Source organism: Anomaloglossus baeobatrachus, chromosome 5 (genome assembly GCF_048569485.1).
Source record: "Anomaloglossus baeobatrachus isolate aAnoBae1 chromosome 5, aAnoBae1.hap1, whole genome shotgun sequence".
Taxonomy (NCBI): domain Eukaryota; kingdom Metazoa; phylum Chordata; class Amphibia; order Anura; family Aromobatidae; genus Anomaloglossus; species Anomaloglossus baeobatrachus.
The window spans coordinates 348,206,697-348,229,332 of NC_134357.1; the positions used below are offsets into that span (position 1 = coordinate 348,206,697).

The window sequence follows — 22,636 nt, forward strand, 5'->3', positions numbered from 1 at the left end:
TGCAGGAAAAATCCAAGACACACACAGATCTGACACGGAGTCAGATGGGAAAGATCTGCAGCATTTTAGAATTCACAGCACACTCACCATGCCCCTGCGTGTGAACAGGGCATACAATATAGGTGTGCGATAGCAGCAGATCTGGTCAGGATCTCTCCAGCAGATCCTACACGCAGGGAAGCTCCCATGCTCTGTCCACACCATCAGAAGAATCTATGAGAACCCGCAGCAAGTGGCTTCATGGATGGTGTGCGCCCTTGTCCCCCGAGAGGGGCAGAGTGCAGCTCCCGCACACAAGGCTCCATTCACGGCAGACAGCGCGGCCCGCAGCGCCCTCTGGCGGACTCGGCACACAACACAGCGCCATTCATAAGCTTTCACTGCAATTAACAAGAGCAATGTGCGGAGATCGCTCTCCAGACCCGAGCACATCCCTGCGAACCCGGGGCAGGAAGGCCGAGGAGACGCGGCCACAGGTCACCACAGGCACTGCGGACCGGCAGAGGAGCGCGCTCCGTGTCTTCTCCGGTCACATATGGAGGGAGATCATACAGTACCTGGCACAGAGTGATCTCCCCGCTGCAGACAGTCACGTCAGTGCCGGCGCTGCCTTCCCGCACTCTTCCTCCCACTCAGTGGCGAGGCGCAGCCCCCCGACCCACGTGGAGAGCAGCCAGCGGTACCGGCAGGGCGTTACCGAGATCCACCATGTACACGGGGCTCCAGCACACAGGAGCAGGACCGCGGGGAAGGTGGGCACCACAAAAGGTTAACAAGCTGACGCATCCGAGCTCTGCCGGCAGCGCCCCCTGCTGGTCACAGTCCACTACAGCGACTGGCGATACGAGGCTGGCAGGATGGGACCCCCAGAGCCGGCATCTCCTGCCCCAGAAGCCACTAAGTGAGAGGAGGCTGGCAGGATGGGACCCTCAGAGCCGGCATCTCCTGCCCCAGAAGCCACTAAGTGATAGGAGGCTGGCAGGATGGGACCCTCAGAGCCGGCATCTCCTGCCCCAGAAGCCACTAAGTGAGAGGAGGCTGGCAGGATGGGATCCCAGAGCCGGCATCTCCTGCCCCAGAAGCCACTAAGTGATTAGTGATACGAGGCTGGCAGGATGGGACCCTCAGAGCCGGCATCTCCTGCCCCAGAAGCCACTAAGTGATAGGAGGCTGGCAGGATGGGACCCTCAGAGCCGGCATCTCCTGCCCCAGAAGCCACTAAGTGATTAGTGAGAGGAGGCTGGCAGGATGGGACCCTCAGAGATCTCCTGCCCCAGAAGCCACTAAGTGATTAGTGAGAGGAGGCTGGCAGGATGGGACCCCCAGAGCCGGCATCTCCTGCCCCAGAAGCCACTAAGTGATTAGTGAGAGGAGGCTGGCAGGATGGGACCCTCAGAGCCGGCATCTCCTGCCCCAGAAGCCACTAAGTGATAGGAGGCTGGCAGGATGGGACCCTCAGAGCCGGCATCTCCTGCCCCAGCAGCCACTAAGTGATAGGAGGCTGGCAGGATGGGACCCTCAGAGATCTCCTGCCCCAGAAGCCACTAAGTGATTAGTGATAGGAGGCTGGCAGCATGGGACCCTCAGAGCCGGCATCTCCTGCCCCAGAAGCCACTAAGTGATAGGAGGCTGGCAGGATGGGACCCTCAGAGCCGGCATCTCCTGCCCCAGAAGCCACTAAGTGACTAGTGATAGGAGGCTGGCAGCATGGGACCCTCACAGCCGGCATCTCCTGCCCCAGAAGCCACTAAGTGATATTAGGCTGGCAGGATGGGACCCCCAGAGCCGGCATCTCCTGCCCCAGAAGCCACTAAGTGATTAGTGATACGAGGCTGGCAGGATGGGACCCCCAGAGCCGGCATCTCCTGCCCCAGAAGCCACTAAGTGATAGGAGGCTGGCAGGATGAGACCCCCAGAGCCGGCATCTCCTGCCCCAGAAGCCACTAAGTGATAGGAGGCTGGCAGGATGGGACCCCCAGAGCCGGCATCTCCTGCCCCAGAAGCCACTAAGTGAGAGGAGGCTGGCAGGATGGGATCCCAGAGCCGGCATCTCCTGCCCCAGAAGCCACTAAGTGATTAGTGATACGAGGCTGGCAGGATGGGACCCTCAGAGCCGGCATCTCCTGCCCCAGAAGCCACTAAGTGAGAGGAGGCTGGCAGGATGGGATCCCAGAGCCGGCATCTCCTGCCCCAGAAGCCACTAAGTGATTAGTGATACGAGGCTGGCAGGATGGGACCCTCAGAGCCGGCATCTCCTGCCCCAGAAGCCACTAAGTGATTAGTGATACGAGGCTGGCAGGATGGGACCCTCAGAGCCGGCATCTCCTGCCCCAGAAGCCACTAAGTGATAGGAGGCTGGCAGGATGGGACCCTCAGAGCCGGCATCTCCTGCACTAGAAGCCACTAAGTGAGAGGAGGCTGGCAGGATGGGACCCCAGAGCCGGCATCTCCTGCCCCAGAAGCCACCAAGTGATAGGAGGCTGGCAGGATGGGACCCCCAGAGCCGGCATCTCCTGCCCCAGAAGCCACCAAGTGATAGGAGGCTGGCAGGATGGGACCCCCAGAGCCGGCATCTCCTGCCCCAGAAGCCACCAAGTGATAGGAGGCTGGCAGGATGGGACCCCAGAGCCGGCATCTCCTGCCCCAGAAGCCACTAAGTGATATTAGGCTGGCAGGATGGGACCCCCAGAGCCGGCATCTCCTGCCCCAGAAGCCACTAAGTGATAGGAGGCTGGCAGGATGGGACCCTCAGAGCCGGCATCTCCTGCCCCAGAAGCCACTAAGTGATAGGAGGCTGGCAGGATGGGACCCTCAGAGCCGGCATCTCCTGCCCCAGAAGCCACTAAGTGATTAGTGAGAGGAGGCTGGCAGGATGGGACCCTCAGAGATCTCCTGCCCCAGAAGCCACTAAGTGATTAGTGAGAGGAGGCTGGCAGGATGGGACCCCCAGAGCCGGCATCTCCTGCCCCAGAAGCCACTAAGTGATTAGTGAGAGGAGGCTGGCAGGATGGGACCCTCAGAGCCGGCATCTCCTGCCCCAGAAGCCACTAAGTGATAGGAGGCTGGCAGGATGGGACCCTCAGAGCCGGCATCTCCTGCCCCAGAAGCCACTAAGTGATTAGTGAGAGGAGGCTGGCAGGATGGGACCCTCAGAGATCTCCTGCCCCAGAAGCCACTAAGTGATTAGTGAGAGGAGGCTGGCAGGATGGGACCCCCAGAGCCGGCATCTCCTGCCCCAGAAGCCACTAAGTGATTAGTGAGAGGAGGCTGGCAGGATGGGACCCTCAGAGCCGGCATCTCCTGCCCCAGAAGCCACTAAGTGATAGGAGGCTGGCAGGATGGGACCCTCAGAGCCGGCATCTCCTGCCCCAGCAGCCACTAAGTGATAGGAGGCTGGCAGGATGGGACCCTCAGAGATCTCCTGCCCCAGAAGCCACTAAGTGATTAGTGATAGGAGGCTGGCAGCATGGGACCCTCAGAGCCGGCATCTCCTGCCCCAGAAGCCACTAAGTGATAGGAGGCTGGCAGGATGGGACCCTCAGAGCCGGCATCTCCTGCCCCAGAAGCCACTAAGTGACTAGTGATAGGAGGCTGGCAGCATGGGACCCTCAGAGCCGGCATATCCTGCCCCAGAAGCCACTAAGTGATATTAGGCTGGCAGGATGGGACCCCCAGAGCCGGCATCTCCTGCCCCAGAAGCCACTAAGTGATTAGTGATACGAGGCTGGCAGGATGGGACCCCCAGAGCCGGCATCTCCTGCCCCAGAAGCCACTAAGTGATAGGAGGCTGGCAGGATGAGACCCCCAGAGCCGGCATCTCCTGCCCCAGAAGCCACTAAGTGATAGGAGGCTGGCAGGATGGGACCCTCAGAGCCGGCATCTCCTGCCCCAGAAGCCACTAAGTGATAGGAGGCTGGCAGGATGGGACCCTCAGAGATCTCCTGCCCCAGAAGCCACTAAGTGATTAGTGATAGGAGGCTGGCAGGATGGGACCCCCAGAGCCGGCATCTCCTGCCCCAGAAGCCACTAAGTGATAGGAGGCTGGCAGGATGGGACCCTCAGAGCCGGCATCTCCTGCCCCAGAAGCCACTAAGTGACTAGTGATAGGAGGCTGGCAGCATGGGACCCTCAGAGCCGGCATCTCCTGCCCCAGAAGCCACTAAGTGATATTAGGCTGGCAGGATGGGACCCCCAGAGCCGGCATCTCCTGCCCCAGAAGCCACTAAGTGATAGGAGGCTGGCAGGATGGGACCCTCAGAGCCGGCATCTCCTGCCCCAGAAGCCACTAAGTGATAGGAGGCTGGCAGGATGGGACCCTCAGAGCCGGCATCTCCTGCCCCAGAAGCCACTAAGTGATAGGAGGCTGGCAGGATGGGACCCTCAGAGCCGGCATCTCCTGCCCCAGAAGCCACTAAGTGATTAGTGAGAGGAGGCTGGCAGGATGGGACCCCCAGAGCCGGCATCTCCTGCCCCAGAAGCCACTAAGTGATTAGTGAGAGGAGGCTGGCAGGATGGGACCCTCAGAGCCGGCATCTCCTGCCCCAGAAGCCACTAAGTGATTAGTGATACGAGGCTGGCAGGATGGGACCCTCAGAGCCGGCATCTCCTGCCCCAGAAGCCACTAAGTGAGAGGAGGCTGGCAGGATGGGACCCTCAGAGCCGGCATCTCCTGCCCCAGAAGCCACTAAGTGATAGGAGGCTGGCAGGATGGGACCCCCAGAGCCGGCATCTCCTGCCCCAGAAGCCACTAAGTGAGAGGAGGCTGGCAGGATGGGATCCCAGAGCCGGCATCTCCTGCCCCAGAAGCCACTAAGTGATTAGTGATACGAGGCTGGCAGGATGGGACCCTCAGAGCCGGCATCTCCTGCCCCAGAAGCCACTAAGTGAGAGGAGGCTGGCAGGATGGGATCCCAGAGCCGGCATCTCCTGCCCCAGAAGCCACTAAGTGATTAGTGATACGAGGCTGGCAGGATGGGACCCTCAGAGCCGGCATCTCCTGCCCCAGAAGCCACTAAGTGATTAGTGATACGAGGCTGGCAGGATGGGACCCTCAGAGCCGGCATCTCCTGCCCCAGAAGCCACTAAGTGATAGGAGGCTGGCAGGATGGGACCCTCAGAGCCGGCATCTCCTGCACTAGAAGCCACTAAGTGAGAGGAGGCTGGCAGGATGGGACCCCAGAGCCGGCATCTCCTGCCCCAGAAGCCACCAAGTGATAGGAGGCTGGCAGGATGGGACCCCCAGAGCCGGCATCTCCTGCCCCAGAAGCCACCAAGTGATAGGAGGCTGGCAGGATGGGACCCCCAGAGCCGGCATCTCCTGCCCCAGAAGCCACCAAGTGATAGGAGGCTGGCAGGATGGGACCCCAGAGCCGGCATCTCCTGCCCCAGAAGCCACTAAGTGATATTAGGCTGGCAGGATGGGACCCCCAGAGCCGGCATCTCCTGCCCCAGAAGCCACTAAGTGATAGGAGGCTGGCAGGATGGGACCCTCAGAGCCGGCATCTCCTGCCCCAGAAGCCACTAAGTGATAGGAGGCTGGCAGGATGGGACCCTCAGAGCCGGCATCTCCTGCCCCAGAAGCCACTAAGTGATTAGTGAGAGGAGGCTGGCAGGATGGGACCCTCAGAGATCTCCTGCCCCAGAAGCCACTAAGTGATTAGTGAGAGGAGGCTGGCAGGATGGGACCCCCAGAGCCGGCATCTCCTGCCCCAGAAGCCACTAAGTGATTAGTGAGAGGAGGCTGGCAGGATGGGACCCTCAGAGCCGGCATCTCCTGCCCCAGAAGCCACTAAGTGATAGGAGGCTGGCAGGATGGGACCCTCAGAGCCGGCATCTCCTGCCCCAGAAGCCACTAAGTGATTAGTGAGAGGAGGCTGGCAGGATGGGACCCTCAGAGATCTCCTGCCCCAGAAGCCACTAAGTGATTAGTGAGAGGAGGCTGGCAGGATGGGACCCCCAGAGCCGGCATCTCCTGCCCCAGAAGCCACTAAGTGATTAGTGAGAGGAGGCTGGCAGGATGGGACCCTCAGAGCCGGCATCTCCTGCCCCAGAAGCCACTAAGTGATAGGAGGCTGGCAGGATGGGACCCTCAGAGCCGGCATCTCCTGCCCCAGCAGCCACTAAGTGATAGGAGGCTGGCAGGATGGGACCCTCAGAGATCTCCTGCCCCAGAAGCCACTAAGTGATTAGTGATAGGAGGCTGGCAGCATGGGACCCTCAGAGCCGGCATCTCCTGCCCCAGAAGCCACTAAGTGATAGGAGGCTGGCAGGATGGGACCCTCAGAGCCGGCATCTCCTGCCCCAGAAGCCACTAAGTGACTAGTGATAGGAGGCTGGCAGCATGGGACCCTCAGAGCCGGCATCTCCTGCCCCAGAAGCCACTAAGTGATATTAGGCTGGCAGGATGGGACCCCCAGAGCCGGCATCTCCTGCCCCAGAAGCCACTAAGTGATTAGTGATACGAGGCTGGCAGGATGGGACCCCCAGAGCCGGCATCTCCTGCCCCAGAAGCCACTAAGTGATAGGAGGCTGGCAGGATGAGACCCCCAGAGCCGGCATCTCCTGCCCCAGAAGCCACTAAGTGATAGGAGGCTGGCAGGATGGGACCCTCAGAGCCGGCATCTCCTGCCCCAGAAGCCACTAAGTGATAGGAGGCTGGCAGGATGGGACCCTCAGAGATCTCCTGCCCCAGAAGCCACTAAGTGATTAGTGATAGGAGGCTGGCAGGATGGGACCCCCAGAGCCGGCATCTCCTGCCCCAGAAGCCACTAAGTGATAGGAGGCTGGCAGGATGGGACCCTCAGAGCCGGCATCTCCTGCCCCAGAAGCCACTAAGTGACTAGTGATAGGAGGCTGGCAGCATGGGACCCTCAGAGCCGGCATCTCCTGCCCCAGAAGCCACTAAGTGATATTAGGCTGGCAGGATGGGACCCCCAGAGCCGGCATCTCCTGCCCCAGAAGCCACTAAGTGATAGGAGGCTGGCAGGATGGGACCCTCAGAGCCGGCATCTCCTGCCCCAGAAGCCACTAAGTGATAGGAGGCTGGCAGGATGGGACCCTCAGAGCCGGCATCTCCTGCCCCAGAAGCCACTAAGTGATAGGAGGCTGGCAGGATGGGACCCTCAGAGCCGGCATCTCCTGCCCCAGAAGCCACTAAGTGATTAGTGAGAGGAGGCTGGCAGGATGGGACCCCCAGAGCCGGCATCTCCTGCCCCAGAAGCCACTAAGTGATTAGTGAGAGGAGGCTGGCAGGATGGGACCCTCAGAGCCGGCATCTCCTGCCCCAGAAGCCACTAAGTGATAGGAGGCTGGCAGGATGGGACCCTCAGAGCCGGCATCTCCTGCCCCAGCAGCCACTAAGTGATAGGAGGCTGGCAGGATGGGACCCTCAGAGCCGGCATCTCCTGCCCCAGAAGCCACTAAGTGACTAGTGATAGGAGGCTGGCAGCATGGGACCCTCAGAGCCGGCATCTCCTGCCCCAGAAGCCACTAAGTGATAGGAGGCTGGCAGGATGGGACCCTCAGAGCCGGCATCTCCTGCCCCAGAAGCCACTAAGTGACTAGTGATAGGAGGCTGGCAGCATGGGACCCCCAGAGCCGGCATCTCCTGCCCCAGAAGCCACTAAGTGATATTAGGCTGGCAGGATGGGACCCCCAGAGCCGGCATCTCCTGCCCCAGAAGCCACTAAGTGATATTAGGCTGGCAGGATGGGACCCCCAGAGCCGGCATCTCCTGCCCCAGAAGCCACTAAGTGATAGGAGGCTGGCAGGATGGGACCCTCAGAGCCGGCATCTCCTGCCCCAGAAGCCACTAAGTGATAGGAGGCTGGCAGGATGGGACCCTCAGAGCCGGTATCTCCTGCCCCAGAAGCCACTAAGTGATTAGTGATAGGAGGCTGGCAGGATGGGACCCCCAGAGCCGGCATCTCCTGCCCCAGAAGCCACTAAGTGATTAGTGATACGAGGCTGGCAGGATGGGACCCTCAGAGCCGGCATCTCCTGCCCCAGAAGCCACTAAGTGATAGGAGGCTGGCAGGATGGGACCCTCAGAGCCGGCATCTCCTGCCCCAAAAGCCACTAAGTGAGAGGAGGCTGGCAGGATGGGACCCCCAGAGCCGGCATCTCCTGCCCCAGAAGCCACTAAGTGATTAGTGATAGGAGGCTGGTAGGATGGGACCCTCAGAGATCTCCTGCCCCAGAAGCCACTAAGTGATTAGTGATAGGAGGCTGGCAGGATGGGACCCCCAGAGCCGGCATCTCCTGCCCCAGAAGCCACTAAGTGATTAGTGATAGGAGGCTGGTAGGATGGGACCCTCAGAGCCGGCATCTCCTGCCCCAGAAGCCACTAAGTGATAGGAGGCTGGCAGGATGGGACCCTCAGAGCCGGCATCTCCTGCCCCAGCAGCCACTAAGTGACTAGTGATAGGAGGCTGGCAGGATGGGACCCTCAGAGCCGGCATCTCCTGCCCCAGCAGCCACTAAGTGATTAGTGATACGAGGCTGGCAGGATGGGACCCTCAGAGCCGGCATCTCCTGCCCCAGAAGCCACTAAGTGATAGGAGGCTGGCAGGATGGGACCCTCAGAGCCGGCATCTCCTGCCCCAGAAGCCACTAAGTGATAGGAGGCTGGCAGGATGGGACCCCCAGAGCCGGCATCTCCTGCCCCAGAAGCCACTAAGTGATTAGTGATAGGAGGCTGGCAGGATGGGACCCTCAGAGCCGGCATCTCCTGCCCCAGAAGCCACTAAGTGATAGGAGGCTGGCAGGATGGGACCCTCAGAGCCGGCATCTCCTGCCCCAGAAGCCACTAAGTGATTAGTGATACGAGGCTGGCAGGATGGGACCCTCAGAGCCGGCATCTCCTGCCCCAGAAGCCACTAAGTGATTAGTGATACGAGGCTGGCAGGATGGGACCCCCAGAGCCGGCATCTCCTGCCCCAGAAGCCACTAAGTGATTAGTGATAGGAGGCTGGCAGGATGGGACCCCCAGAGCCGGCATCTCCTGCCCCAGAAGCCACTAAGTGATAGGAGGCTGGCAGGATGGGACCCCCAGAGCCGGCATCTCCTGCCCCAGAAGCCACTAAGTGATAGGAGGCTGGCAGGATGGGACCCCCAGAGCCGGCATCTCCTGCCCCAGAAGCCACTAAGTGATAGGAGGCTGGCAGGATGGGACCCTCAGAGCCGGCATCTCCTGCCCCAGAAGCCACTAAGTGATAGGAGGCTGGCAGGATGGGACCCTCAGAGCCGGCATCTCCTGCCCCAGAAGCCACTAAGTGATAGGAGGCTGGCAGGATGGGACCCTCAGAGCCGGCATCTCCTGCCCCAGAAGCCACTAAGTGATAGGAGGCTGGCAGGATGGGACCCTCAGAGCCGGCATCTCCTGCCCCAGAAGCCACTAAGTGATAGGAGGCTGGCAGGATGGGACCCCCAGAGCCGGCATCTCCTGCCCCAGAAGCCACTAAGTGATTAGTGATAGGAGGCTGGCAGGATGGGACCCCCAGAGCCGGCATCTCCTGCCCCAGAAGCCACTAAGTGATTAGTGATAGGAGGCTGGCAGGATGGGACCCTCAGAGATCTCCTGCCCCAGAAGCCACTAAGTGATTAGTGATAGGAGGCTGGCAGGATGGGACCCCCAGAGCCGGCATCTCCTGCCCCAGAAGCCACTAAGTGATAGGAGGCTGGCAGGATGGGACCCCCAGAGCCGGCATCTCCTGCCCCAGAAGCCACTAAGTGATAGGAGGCTGGCAGGATGGGACCCTCAGAGCCGGCATCTCCTGCCCCAGAAGCCACTAAGTGACTAGTGATAGGAGGCTGGCAGGATGGGACCCTCAGAGCCGGCATCTCCTGCCCCAGAAGCCACTAAGTGACTAGTGATAGGAGGCTGGCAGCATGGGACCCTCAGAGCCGGCATCTCCTGCCCCAGAAGCCACTAAGTGATATTAGGCTGGCAGGATGGGACCCCCAGAGCCGGCATCTCCTGCCCCAGAAGCCACTAAGTGATATTAGGCTGGCAGGATGGGACCCCCAGAGCCAGCATCTCCTGACCCAGAAGCCACTAAGTGATAGGAGGCTGGCAGGATGGGACCCTCAGAGCCGGCATCTCCTGCCCCAGCAGCCACTAAGTGATAGGAGGCTGGCAGGATGGGACCCTCAGAGCCGGCATCTCCTGCCCCAGAAGCCACTAAGTGATAGGAGGCTGGCAGGATGGGACCCTCAGAGCCGGCATCTCCTGCCCCAGAAGCCACTAAGTGATAGGAGGCTGGCAGGATGGGACCCTCAGAGCCGGCATCTCCTGCCCCAGAAGCCACTAAGTGATTAGTGATAGGAGGCTGGCAGGATGGGACCCCCAGAGCCGGCATCTCCTGCCCCAGAAGCCACTAAGTGATAGGAGGCTGGCAGGATGGGACCCTCAGAGCCGGCATCTCCTGCCCCAGAAGCCACTAAGTGACTAGTGATAGGAGGCTGGCAGGATGGGACCCTCAGAGCCGGCATCTCCTGCCCCAGAAGCCACTAAGTGATTAGTGAGAGGAGGCTGGCAGGATGGGACCCTCAGAGCCGGCATCTCCTGCCCCAGAAGCCACTAAGTGATTAGTGATAGGAGGCTGGCAGGATGGGACCTTCAGAGCCGGCATCTCCTGCCCCAGAAGCCACTAAGTGATAGGAGGCTGGCAGGATGGGACCCTCCGAGCCGGCATCTCCTGCCCCAGAAGCCACTAAGTGATAGGAGGCTGGCAGGATGGGACCCCCAGAGCCGGCATCTCCTGCCCCAGAAGCCACTAAGTGATTAGTGATACGAGGCTGGCAGGATGGGACCCTCAGAGCCGGCATCTCCTGCCCCAGAAGCCACTAAGTGACTAGTGATAGGAGGCTGGCAGCATGGGACCCTCAGAGTCTGCATCTCCTGCCCCAGAAGCCACTAAGTGATTAGTGATACGAGGCTGGCAGGATGGGACCCTCAGGTCGGGCATCTCCTGTCCCCAGCAGCCACTAAGTGACTAGTGAGAGGAGGCTGGCAGGATGGGACCTCCAGGTCGGGCATCTCCTGTCCACAGTGGTCACTAACCAAGTGGAGTCTCAGCCAATATGTAGCAAAAAGCTCCCACTGTACACTGGAACATGGCCATTTGCACCCATTCACCAGAGTCCTTTTGATCTACACTAGTGCACAGCAGATGGCCCTTCATCCTGTGTCTGCAAAGAAAACGCATTCATGTGCTAACGCTCAGCTAGGACACCCTTCACTTCCAGGTGTGAAGTTGATGGAAAAGTCCAAATATTGTCATCTATTATTATGAACGTTAATAGGGGTGATGGATTGCTAGAACATCAAATCTAAGGCCGCTTTCATATTGCGTTCTTCCCCACGTTCAGTGGTCCTGTCAGGGCTTACGTCCGGACGCCCTACAAAACGGGATTTGGAAGTATGCACCAACGGAGCCATTGACTATAATAGTGTAGCTGTAGTCACCATGTTCAGGGGTATACACCTTCTGGAGGACACTCAGAAGTAGAAGATAGGACCACTGAACATAAGTATCAACGCAATGTGAAAGCATCTCAACACCCACAGTGACAGTACCACTTTACTCCTGTACCTTTATCACTATTGGCCATGTGGAGGATAGAGAACGGGTGGTGTTGGACCCTAGCTTACAGACTCCAAAGCCTGAATGATGAAACAGCCATCTCAGTCGGTCCCCGTTGTAGAATCCCTAGAGATCAAACATTTAATCATGGCTCCTATGGAAGAACACTTAAAATAATACAATTATACCCTATAAGTAAAAAGGATCCCCTTTATAAAACCCCATGCACAAACCAGCCTGCTGTCTAACGTATATAGCGGCCTCCTGACTGCTCCGACAGATGGCTTGAGGTAGACGAGGGTCTGGCAGCAGAGCACCCATCTTTTGTTCTCCAGCAGAGAAGCCACCGATAAGTCTAGCAGCAGCTCTCTCATACAGAACACAGGAACGATTGGCCTAGTGTTCCTCTGTATGGGGGAGATAACGGTCATTTGGATCACAACTATGATGACCTTTAACCCCTTCATGCAAAAACATGTATATGTATGTCAGGGCTGATGTCAGTATGTGTGGAGAGAGATGGTAGATGCCGGCATCTGTATCCAAGAGTGGTCTTTAACCCCTTCAATTTTTTTTCCCCCTTCTTCCAAAAGCCAGAACAACTTTTTTTATTTTTCTGTCAAGATAGCTGTATGAGGGCTTGTTTTGTTTTTTTTAAAGGGACAAGTTGTACTTTTGAACATCATTCTGCTCTGTAGTCACTATTAGGCCCCTTTCAGGTGTTAAATCAGGTACAGGCCACAAACATTGGTATGGTCACGCGTGTGACACGTACCGGAGAAAACACAGGCCTTTTCAATAATAAGATTTTCTATACTCACCTGTATCCAGCGCTGTTTTTTTCGGCTCTGCTGTCTCCCGCTTCTGACCGCCGCTCATTATACTCATAGAATATTCACTGCACTGAGGACCTGGAAGCCGTGGGGTCAGGTGAGTATTCAGCAAACGAGCAGTGTGTGTGCAGTGACATTCAGGTCACCGGAGTTCCCAATGAACTCTGATGACATCATGATGACACTCGGGCTACAACGGGTGTCACCACTGTGACTTCACGGGTTCATCAGGGATCATTGGGAACTCCAATGACCTCCAGGACGTCACTGCACACACACTGCTTGCTGGATACTCACCTGTCCTCAGTGATGCGGTCCCCGTGATGCTCTAGCGAAGCAGGAGGCAGCAGAGCCGAAGAAAGCAGCGCTGGATACAGGTGAATATAGAAAAATCGATTTATTTAAAAGACCTGTACGTGTCACACTGATGTCACATGGATCACATCAGTGTGCGATACGTGTTACATCCGTGCTGCAAGAGGGAAAAAAAAACCCAAAACACAGACATGTCTGCGTATGGGACCCCGTGGGGGGGGGAGGAGGAGAAGGGTCACAAGGTCTGTGTGAAAACAAGGCCGTGTGAGTAACACCACAGAATGACATGGGTATGTGTGGCATCCGTGTTAAAAACGTATGTCACACGGACGTCTGAAAGGGGCCTTACATTGTGTCCAGTACAACATTAAAATGTTCCTATTTACCACAAATTGGCATCAATGAAACCGCTCAAAGAGCAAATAAGACAGGTCTTCACACAGCTCTATTGATTTGAAAATAAAGGTTTTTTCCAAACCATTTCATGACACAAATATTTCTCCGCTTTCTTTTTGTACAGTATATCACATGGCATCAGTCAAAACTACTATTTGTCCAGCAAAGGAAAAAAGAAATAAAAAATGTCCACATACAGTTCTGTAAAAAAAAAATTTTTTACATATATTATTATGGTACTCTGAAAAAGGCGAGGAAAAACAAAAAAAAAAAAAATTAAAAAGCACAACAATGATTCTCACAACAGTTCTCAAAACTCCACTACAGCGCTTTTAGTTTTGCATTTCAGCACTGGAGTGGCGCTTTAAATCTAATTCCCCTGCTCGTACCCTTGTATTCACCCTCCAGCGTTTCCACCTTTTATGGCATCACTCCAGTACCGTGGCACAATCTTGTAATTAAGTTTAGACTGTCCGGAAGTCAGACGTTACGACACAAGCACTCAATGCAAGTCTATGAGAGCCAGAACAAGGCTCCCATAGAGATAGGACTTCTGGCAGTTCCATGAAACACTCGAGCAGCCAGCAGGTCACAAACTGCCAAAGACTGACAGACATGGCGCAGATAACAGATGAAAAACACCATATGGCGAGTATTAGATGGGGCAGTGGACTACACATATTTTGGATATTGCTATAATGGCAGGCTGCTGCTGAGGAGCCACAATAAGAAAAACATAGAAGCATGTGCCACTACAATGTAGTTCAGCGATTTGCCCAACCCTAATTCATCTTGGGCTGGGATTGTATTGTCTTGAGGTCAGAACTTGGGTTGGCTAGAGAGGTGTGCCAGAGTGCCCTAAGCTAGCATAAGATGATCCACAATGCCAATGCTTGAATGTGATCAGTTTCTATGCCAGTCTGTGCTGTCAGAGATCCAGTACTGGAGAAGAACAGTCAGCTAGGAAAATAAATAAATAAACGGGAGCGCCGGAGGTCATAACTCAATACATCTCTATGAGACTCGTTCTGGCTCTCAGTTACATAGTGTGCTCCGACCAGTCAGAAGTTACAGTCACAAGATGGCACCGCAGAATGGAGCCACACCAAAAAAGCATGCAAAACGCAAAAGAGTAAGTATACCAACGGGGCAAGGGACTTGCATTTAAAGAGCCCCTCCATCGCTGGAAGAAAAACAAAAAGCTGGATGATGCTTAAAAGAGGCCACAGTGTCCTCCATTGTGCTCCTGCACACTTTTCTCTTCCCTGCCGAGGGCAGAGCAAAGTACTGTAAGGGCTCATGCGCACGTAACTGCTGAATATTCTGCAGCGATTTGACAGCACATGTGCGCTTCAAATCGCTGCAGAAACACTGCAAAATGAATGCAATATTTTTGTTAAAAAAAAAACAGATTTCATGTGCTCTGGCTGCTGCCCCCACCATAGACAGAGTGGGAGCTGCATCCAGAACGCACAAATAATTGACATGCTCATTTTTTGAACGCATGGATTTGGGTCAAAATTTCAGCACCCAAATCGCTGCGTTCAGAAAAGCATCGTGCACATGTCTCATGCACAATCTACATAGATTACGCAGGACGCATGCATTTACGCTGCAGTGCAATATGCAGCGCAAATGCATGCAAGTACGCAACGTGCGCATGAGCCCTAAGGGTACTTTCACACTGGCGTTGTGCGGCATCCGTTGCAATCCGCCGCCTTGAGGAATTACGGTAACCGTTGCAGGAAGCAATTTATTCCTCATAGGCTTCTATTGAGGACGGATTGCAACGGATGGTCTTGCGTTGCATCCGCCCCGTGGCACATCAGTTGTTTTGTCGGTGACCGTCGGGCGGAAGGAACACTGAATGTAGCAATTCCTGTTACTGAAAAAAAAAAAAAAAGCACTCAGCAGGATTCCATCGAAATCTGTTAAGAGGCATAATGAAGGTCTATGGTGCTGTATTCCGTCGCCATGCATTTGGCAACGAATTCCAGTGCAGGATTCCGTCACGTTCTACTGAGCATGCTCAGCATGTCCAGCAGAACGTTCTAAATCGTCTAAAAGCCTCCTGGTCTCTCTCTCTCTCTCACCCCCCTCTCTCACACTCACTGATCACCGGCACGGCACAGCACGGCTGTCACACTGCGCTGGCGGATTCTCCTCTTTTGAAAATGCCGGCCCCTCATTATTACATCTCATATTCCCTGCTTCCCCCACCCACTGGCGCCTATGATTGATGTCAGACGCCCTCCCACGCTGAGTGACAGCTTTGTCACTGCAACCAATCACAACCGCCAGTGGACGGGTCTATGTAGTGCAGTAAAATAAATTAAAAAAAAAAAAAAAAAAAACAGGCGTGCAGTCTCCCCCAATTTTGATACCAGCCAAGGTAAAGCCACACGTCCGAAGGCGGGTATTCTCAGGATGGGGAGGCCCACGTTATGGGGAGCCCCCCTGCCTAAAAATATCAGCCAGCAGCTGCCCGGAATTGCCGCATCCATTAGATGCGACAGTCCCAGGTGTGGTCGCAATTGGGCTAATAAGGAGTTAATGGCAGCCCATAGCTGCCACCAAGTCCTAGGTTAATCATGGCAGGAATCTGTGAGACACCCCCATGATTAACCTGTAAGTGAAAATAAATAAAACACATACACCTGAAAAAAATACTTTATTTGGAATAAAAGACAAAAAACACCCTCTTTCACCACTTTATTAAGTCCCCAAATACCCCTCCATGTCCGACGTAATCCACACAAGGTCCCATGACGCATCCAGCTCTGCTACATGGAGCGGCAGGAGCAGGGAAAAGGCAAAGAACACCCACGTATGTGCACTACAATACTTTGTTTTGCCTGCAGAGAGAAGTGCACGTGCACAGAAGCACAATGGAGGCTGTGTAGATGACGTAGGACGCATCATCCACAAGCACAAAAAGATAACGGTGATAGCATTCTAGAATGCTGTATATAAGGGCTCACTGGTGGTGGCCGCATTTTGTGGGAAAACCTGGTCACAGGTTCCCTTTAAAGTATTTTTCTCTACAATACATTTTAAATATTTGCAGCAGTCAATTCTGCACCAAAAACAATGTCTCTTGGCAGGCAAAATGCTTCTTAAAGGAAATCTGTCACCAGATTTTTGCGTTTACTCTGAAAGCAGCATAATGTAGGGGCAGAGACCCTGATTCCAGCAATGTGTCACTTATTGGGCTGCTTAGAATTGTTTTGATAAATTCACTGATTAATCAGCAGTAAATCATCATTACAGGGCTGCCAGGTAGTCCAGCATATTCATGAGCTCTGTATAACTGCTAGATCTGCAGCAGAGAAAACATTGATTTTATCAACATGACAGCAAACGCCTCAGTAAGTGACACGTCGCTGGAATCCGGGTCTCTCCCCCTCTATGCTGCTCTCAGATGGGGTAACAAAAACCTGGTGATTCCTCTTAAATTACGTGAGTTTTCTACTCCTTGCTTGAAGCAAGATTTCCCAGTTTTTAGTTTGATACATTTTTAGACAAATGTGCAACTTTGTAAAGAATGTGACGTTTGTTGCTAAAAAGATGGAAAAAAGGGGTAAGGAGACAAAAATAAACAATTTTGATTTTGTTCAAATTCAGGAACTACATGTGCCCCATTTTGAAGAATTTGGCACAAAAACAGTTGAATACGAGACTAGAAGAGATAAAAGGAAGAAGGGAGGGGGGGGGGGGGGAAGGTACACAGCCTTCAGCTTGATCTTGAGACATGGTGACTTGATGAACGAAGGACCTGTAAGAAGATCGAGCTTGTGCGTCTAGATAGGGCCATCAGCGTCTTTCTGTGGATAGTATCAAGCCATCAGGTTGCTGGTAGTCTTCGCCTCTTCCGGATTATTGAAATATATATTTCTAAAGCCCCCGATAAACAGATAAAGTCAGCGAAAGCCACCGAAAGGGATGGCCCTGGCAAAGACACCAAGATAGTTGCCAACTGAACGATCAGTGTAACCAGTGTTCGTCCGACGTCCATCTAATGTGTATAAGGCCAGTTTCAGACGTCCGTGTTTAATCAGGTACCAGTCACACGCATGGTTATGGTCACACGTGTTATACGTGTGTCACACGTGTTTGCATAAGTGTGATAGGTACCGGAGAAAATACGTGTCTGTGAAATAAAAAGATTTTCCATATTTACCTGCTGTCTTCGGCTTTGCTGCCTCCCGCTCATGACCACAGCTCATTATATTCGATTATTCACCGCACTCAGGACCTTGAAGCCAGAGCATCGCGGGAACAGTGTTGGATACAGCACCGCCTAAGACAGCATCACGGGGACAGGTGAGTATTCTGCACGCACAGTGACATCCAGGAGGTCAGAGTTCCCAATGAACTCTGATGACCCCCACGACACAGCTTCCCAGGTTCATCAGAGTTCATTGGGAACTGTGATGAGTCCCCGCGATGTTTTGGACAGACACACACAGCGATGCCGTCCCCAGCGCTGCTCCGGCTTCCAGCTCCACAGGGCACTGAATTTTCAGTGAGTATAATGAGCGTCGATAAAGAGCAGGAGGCAGCATCGCTGGATACAGGTGAATATAGCAAATCTTTTTATTAAAAGGACCAGAGTTTTCTCCGGTATGTGTCACACGGATCTTATCAGTGTGCGATCCGTGTGACACCCATGCTGCCTGAAAAAAAAAAAACTGACATGCTTGCGTGTGTGCACGCGCAGTCATGAGAGGTCACACAGTCTGTGTGAAAACACGGACGTGTGATTAACAGCAAATAACATGGGTACGTGTGGCATCCGTTTTAAAAACGGATGTCACATCTGAAACACGGACGTCTGAAACCAGCGTAAGGGAGTCTAATAGGTTTTTAGAGTGATCGGTAAGGAGCTCATTGTGTACACAATTAAAAGGCCTATCTCTTTAAAATATTCAACATAAGTTTATTTACTCTTTAAAGTCCTGAAAAATACCTATATATAAAAAGGAAAAAAAAAAAACCAAAAACACGTGTCTTGATGGCAGATCCTCGTAATTTAAGGCAAATTACACAATGCCTCGTGCCAACTGTCCCACATTGATCACAGTTGTACTAAATTTTAAAACCTAGTCCTTGCAAATTTTGGGTCTCTCTGAATAAAAGGGGTGAGGGGTTTGTGTAGACCAAGCCCCAATGAGGGTGAATAGGAGTGGGGCCAAGGGTATTCCCAGAAGAGGTTGGGTGCAAGACTTCAATGTTCCTATCCCCCCCCACCAGAAATGTCGGCACGTTTGCTCCACTTGTGTTTTTCTGGAACAGTCTGACCATCGGCATGCCAGGTACCTGCACACTAGACAATGCTCTCCTGGCGTGGCGAGGTTGCCATGACAGCAGTACTGTCCATCTTGCAGCAGCGTTGCACCACTCCAGATGGTCAGATCATGCAGAAAAAGGGTAGGTATGCTTGAAATGAATCTGTAAGGAAGGCACTGCAATATAAGCACAGCATACACAGTATTGTGGGACACACCTACAGATTCTCAAAGTTAAGGGTTGGGTCAGAATAACAGATTCCCTTTGAAGCCAGGATTATGTTCTGTGGATGTGGTGCAATTTTACCTCTAAGGCCCGTTTCACACATCAGTGAAAAACACTGACGTTTTTCACTGGCGTGTAAAACACGCACATGTCCCTGCATGTGCCGTGAATCACGGCACACGTGGGTTGTCTAAGTGCAATCTGGGCTCCGTGGCCCATTATTGCACTTAGTAATCAACTCACCTGTGCGCGCTCCCGCTCTCCATGGTGCTGATCGCTCCCGCGGTGCAGCATCCGGCCGGCGCTGACCCCCGCAGCAGCTGCTTCCGGGTCGGCTGTGTCGCGCATCATGAATATGCGCAACAGTAATGAGCCGGCTCAGAAGCAGCAGAGTACATCGCTGGACGCCGGGTGAGTTAAAATGTTTTTTATTTTAAAAGCACGTTTTTTTCTGGCACGTGTTTCACGGACCACACCACTGCATGGTCCGTGGAACATCAGTGATGCCAGAAAAAAATGGACATGTCTCCGTGCGGCAATCACGGACACGCGGGTACGCTGCACGGAGACACGTGCAGTGAAAAATCACTGACGTGTGAGCAGACCCATTCATTATAATGGGTCTGCGTATGTCAGTGATTCTGGTACGTTTAAAAAAAAGCACAAACGTACCAGAATCACTGACGTGTGAAAGGGGCCTAAATAAGTACTCTGGATGCACAATGCACAAATTGATTTTTCCTCTAAAATCCTTCCATTACTTCTGTTAAAAAAGGAACCTGTCACCAGATTTGTCCCATATACACTGTGTTCCAAATTATGCAAAAAATATTTTCATATTTTCCTAAATTAACTTTTTGAATTGCAGTAATTGTTATTTTCCAGTCGTCTACTATTCGAGTATAATTGAAATGTTTTTGATCAAACTGCCTATGAAAACAGTATATTTTTAAAATAAAAACACTCAAAATGCATGTTCCAAATTATTATGCACAGAGTTTTCAACCTTTTTATTTTTATTTTGAAAAACAAAATGGTCAATTGTGAAATTCTAGGCATTATCAGCTTATTACAAAAATGAAATCAAACAGTTTTCAAGTCAAAACTTAAATTCTAGGTGATGTTACATTTGCACATAGGACCCCTTGTTTGAAAGAAGCTTCTGAACTCCCTCGTCCATTGAATTTGTCAGTTTTTGGATGGTTTGTGCTTCAATTGTTTTGCATGTGGACAGAATACCCTCCCAGAGCTGTTGCTTAGATGTGAACTGCCTCCCGCCATCATAGACCCTCCTTTTGATGATGCTCCAGAGGTTCTCAATGGGGTTGAGGTCAGGGGAAGATGGTGGTCACACCATAAGTTTGTCCTCTTATGCCCATAGCAGCCAGAGATGCAGATGTGTTATTTGCAGCATGAGACGGTGCATTATCATGCAGGAAAATGATCTTGCTGCAGAATGCACGGTTCTTCCTCCTGAACCATGGCAGGAAGTGCTGTTTTAGAAACTTCCCATAGATTATGGAGTTCATCTTTACCCCTTTAGGGATCATAAAAAGGGGCTGAATCTCTCTCCCCATGATTCCAGCCCAAAACATTACACCACCACCTCCTTGTTGGCGCCTTAGCCGTGTTTTCATGAGGTGTCTATCAACCAGCCATCCTCCACTCCCATCCATCTGGACCATTGAGCGTTGCACGGCACTCATCGGTGAACAAAACAGTTTGGAAGTCAGTCTCCATGTATCGTTTGGCCCACTGGAGCCATTTCTGCTTGTGTGCAGTAGATAGAGGTGGTCGACAGGATGGCTTACGCACAGCTGCAAACCTCTGAAGGACCCTGCATCTTGTTGTTCTGGGGACGTTGGAGGCACCAGCAGCTTCAAAAACTTGTCTGCTGCTACGACAAGGCATTTTAGCAGCTGCTCTTTTAACCTGACGCAATTGCCTGTTGGAAAGAGTCCTCAATTTCTCCTTAGCACACGTGTGTGCTGTGATTCAGCTACATACTTCTTGATTGTGCGATGATCACGATGAAGTGTCTTGGCAATGTTGATTGTAGTCATGCCTTGACCTTAATACTCCACAATTTGTTGCTTCTCAGCAGCCGACACATTCTTTTTCTTTCCCATTTTGGCAAAAAATGTACGCTGCTAATAATGTGGAACAGCCTTCTTAAGTAGTCTTGCCTTTATTTGGACACACCGGCCAAACTAATGTGCACAGGTATCTGCAATTGCTTTCAGTGATATAAAGAGCCCTGACACACATCACCATCAATGAGATTAAATGACAAACCAAAAATTTCTAACCTTATCACTCCTAAACTCTTTTTGCATAATAATTTGGAACACACAGTGTAAACTGCAGCCACCACCAGTAAGCTCTTAGGCCGCTTTCACACTACGTTTTTTTAACATGCGTCCTGAACGTTTTTTTTTTTTTTTTTAACACAAAAACGGATCCAGTGCAAATGCGTTTTTATTTCAATGCATTTGCAATGGACTTGCGTCAACATGCGTTCACCTGCGTTTGCGTGCGTTATACTGAGGATCCAGCCACTTGCAGTTTTTTAACTTTTTTCAAAAACGCTACTTGTAGCGTTTTTTGAGCTGCGTCCAAATACTGCAAATTGCTGGATCCTGACTATACTGCACGCAAACGTATGTGAACGCTGGCATGCTGATAGACAGGATCCTGCTTGCTCTAATGAGCATGCACAGAAACCAGCCTGGTGTGATCAGTCCCTCTCTCCCCCTCCCGAAAGGCTCGTAACCAAGGTAAACATCGGGTAACTTGCTTGGATACCCGATGTTTACGTGTGCAGGGAGCCTGGCTCCTAGCAGCTGCAGACGCTCGTAACCAAGGTTAAAAAAAAAAAAACGGGTATCCAAGCAAGTTACCCGATGTTTATCTTGGTTACGAGCCTCCGCAGCTGTCAGATGCCGGCTCCCAGTCTCAAGTTCAGTTCCCCTCACTCCACATGACTCCAATGCCCACCCATAAACTTATAGTGACAGGATCCTGCAAAATAACATGCGTTTGCATGCGTTTTTCTCTGCAAAAACAGGATCCGCTTTTGCAGCAAAAAAAAAAAAAAAAAGTTCATGACACATGCTATAAAAAAAAAAAAAAAAAAAAACGTAGTGTGAAAGCAGCCTTATATACAGTATTTTAGAATACTGATGGGCGTCACTGGTCTCGGTCTGGCTCCTCCTATCTGCTTACTATCACAGTCCTCCTTCCCTGCTTTGTGTGGATGATGCGTCCTACGATTGCGCTCCTGGGCACTTCTCTGCCCTGCTGAGGGTAGATCAAAGTACTGTAATGCACAGGTGGTCTTTGACCTTTCTCCGCTCCTGCACATTACAGTTCTCTGCTCAAAGCAGGGCAGAGAGAAGTGCCCATGTGCAGGAGTGCAATGGATGACACTCTGGATGATACAGGACGTGTCATTCACAAGAAGAGAGGAGGTGCCGGATCAAGGCCAGAGATGCCCATCGGACTGGACTGCCCTGCAGGGGAGTACAATAAAAGGTCTTTATGTTATACAGAGAGGCCTGGGCTCTTATATACAGTATTATACAATGCTGTATTCAAGAGCTTACTGGTGGTGGCTGCAGTTTATATGGGACAAATGTAGAGATCGGTTCTCTTTAATCTGCCTAAATCACCGCATGTAGATTTGTAGCGTCTATTCTTTAAATGATCTTCTAGGCTGTTTTGTGATCGTTTTGACTAGCCATCGCCCTTCTGTGCAGGTTCACCAGTGTTCCAAAATTATTTTTTTTTTTTTACACTAAAAATATTGGGTACATGCCTAACATTATCCTACTTCAAGTGGCTAGTACCATGGTGAAGCTTAAAAGCGATCAGATTGCGATTAACAGTTGCTTCAGTTAGATAACAGCTTTATTTCATTTTCCTAACTTACGGTGAAAAAGAAAATGAAAGCCAGACTGTCACCACTAATGGTAACTATATTACTAGTCCCTT

The 22,636-nt window shown here is 52.6% G+C and overlaps 1 protein-coding gene across 6 annotated transcripts in view; it reads right to left on the minus strand.

Moving 5' to 3' along the window:
• Nucleotides 1-22,636, minus strand: part of PHF20 (PHD finger protein 20) — a 188,686-nt gene that overhangs the window by 149,021 nt on the left and 17,029 nt on the right. The window contains exon 1 of one of the 6 annotated variants that reach the window (XM_075349888.1): nt 558-689. The exons of the other annotated variants lie outside the window; for them this stretch is intronic. The gene's annotated coding sequence lies outside the window, so the exon portion shown is untranslated. Of the gene's footprint in view, nt 1-557; nt 690-22,636 lie in introns of those variants that run through there. 6 annotated transcript variants of the gene reach the window in all.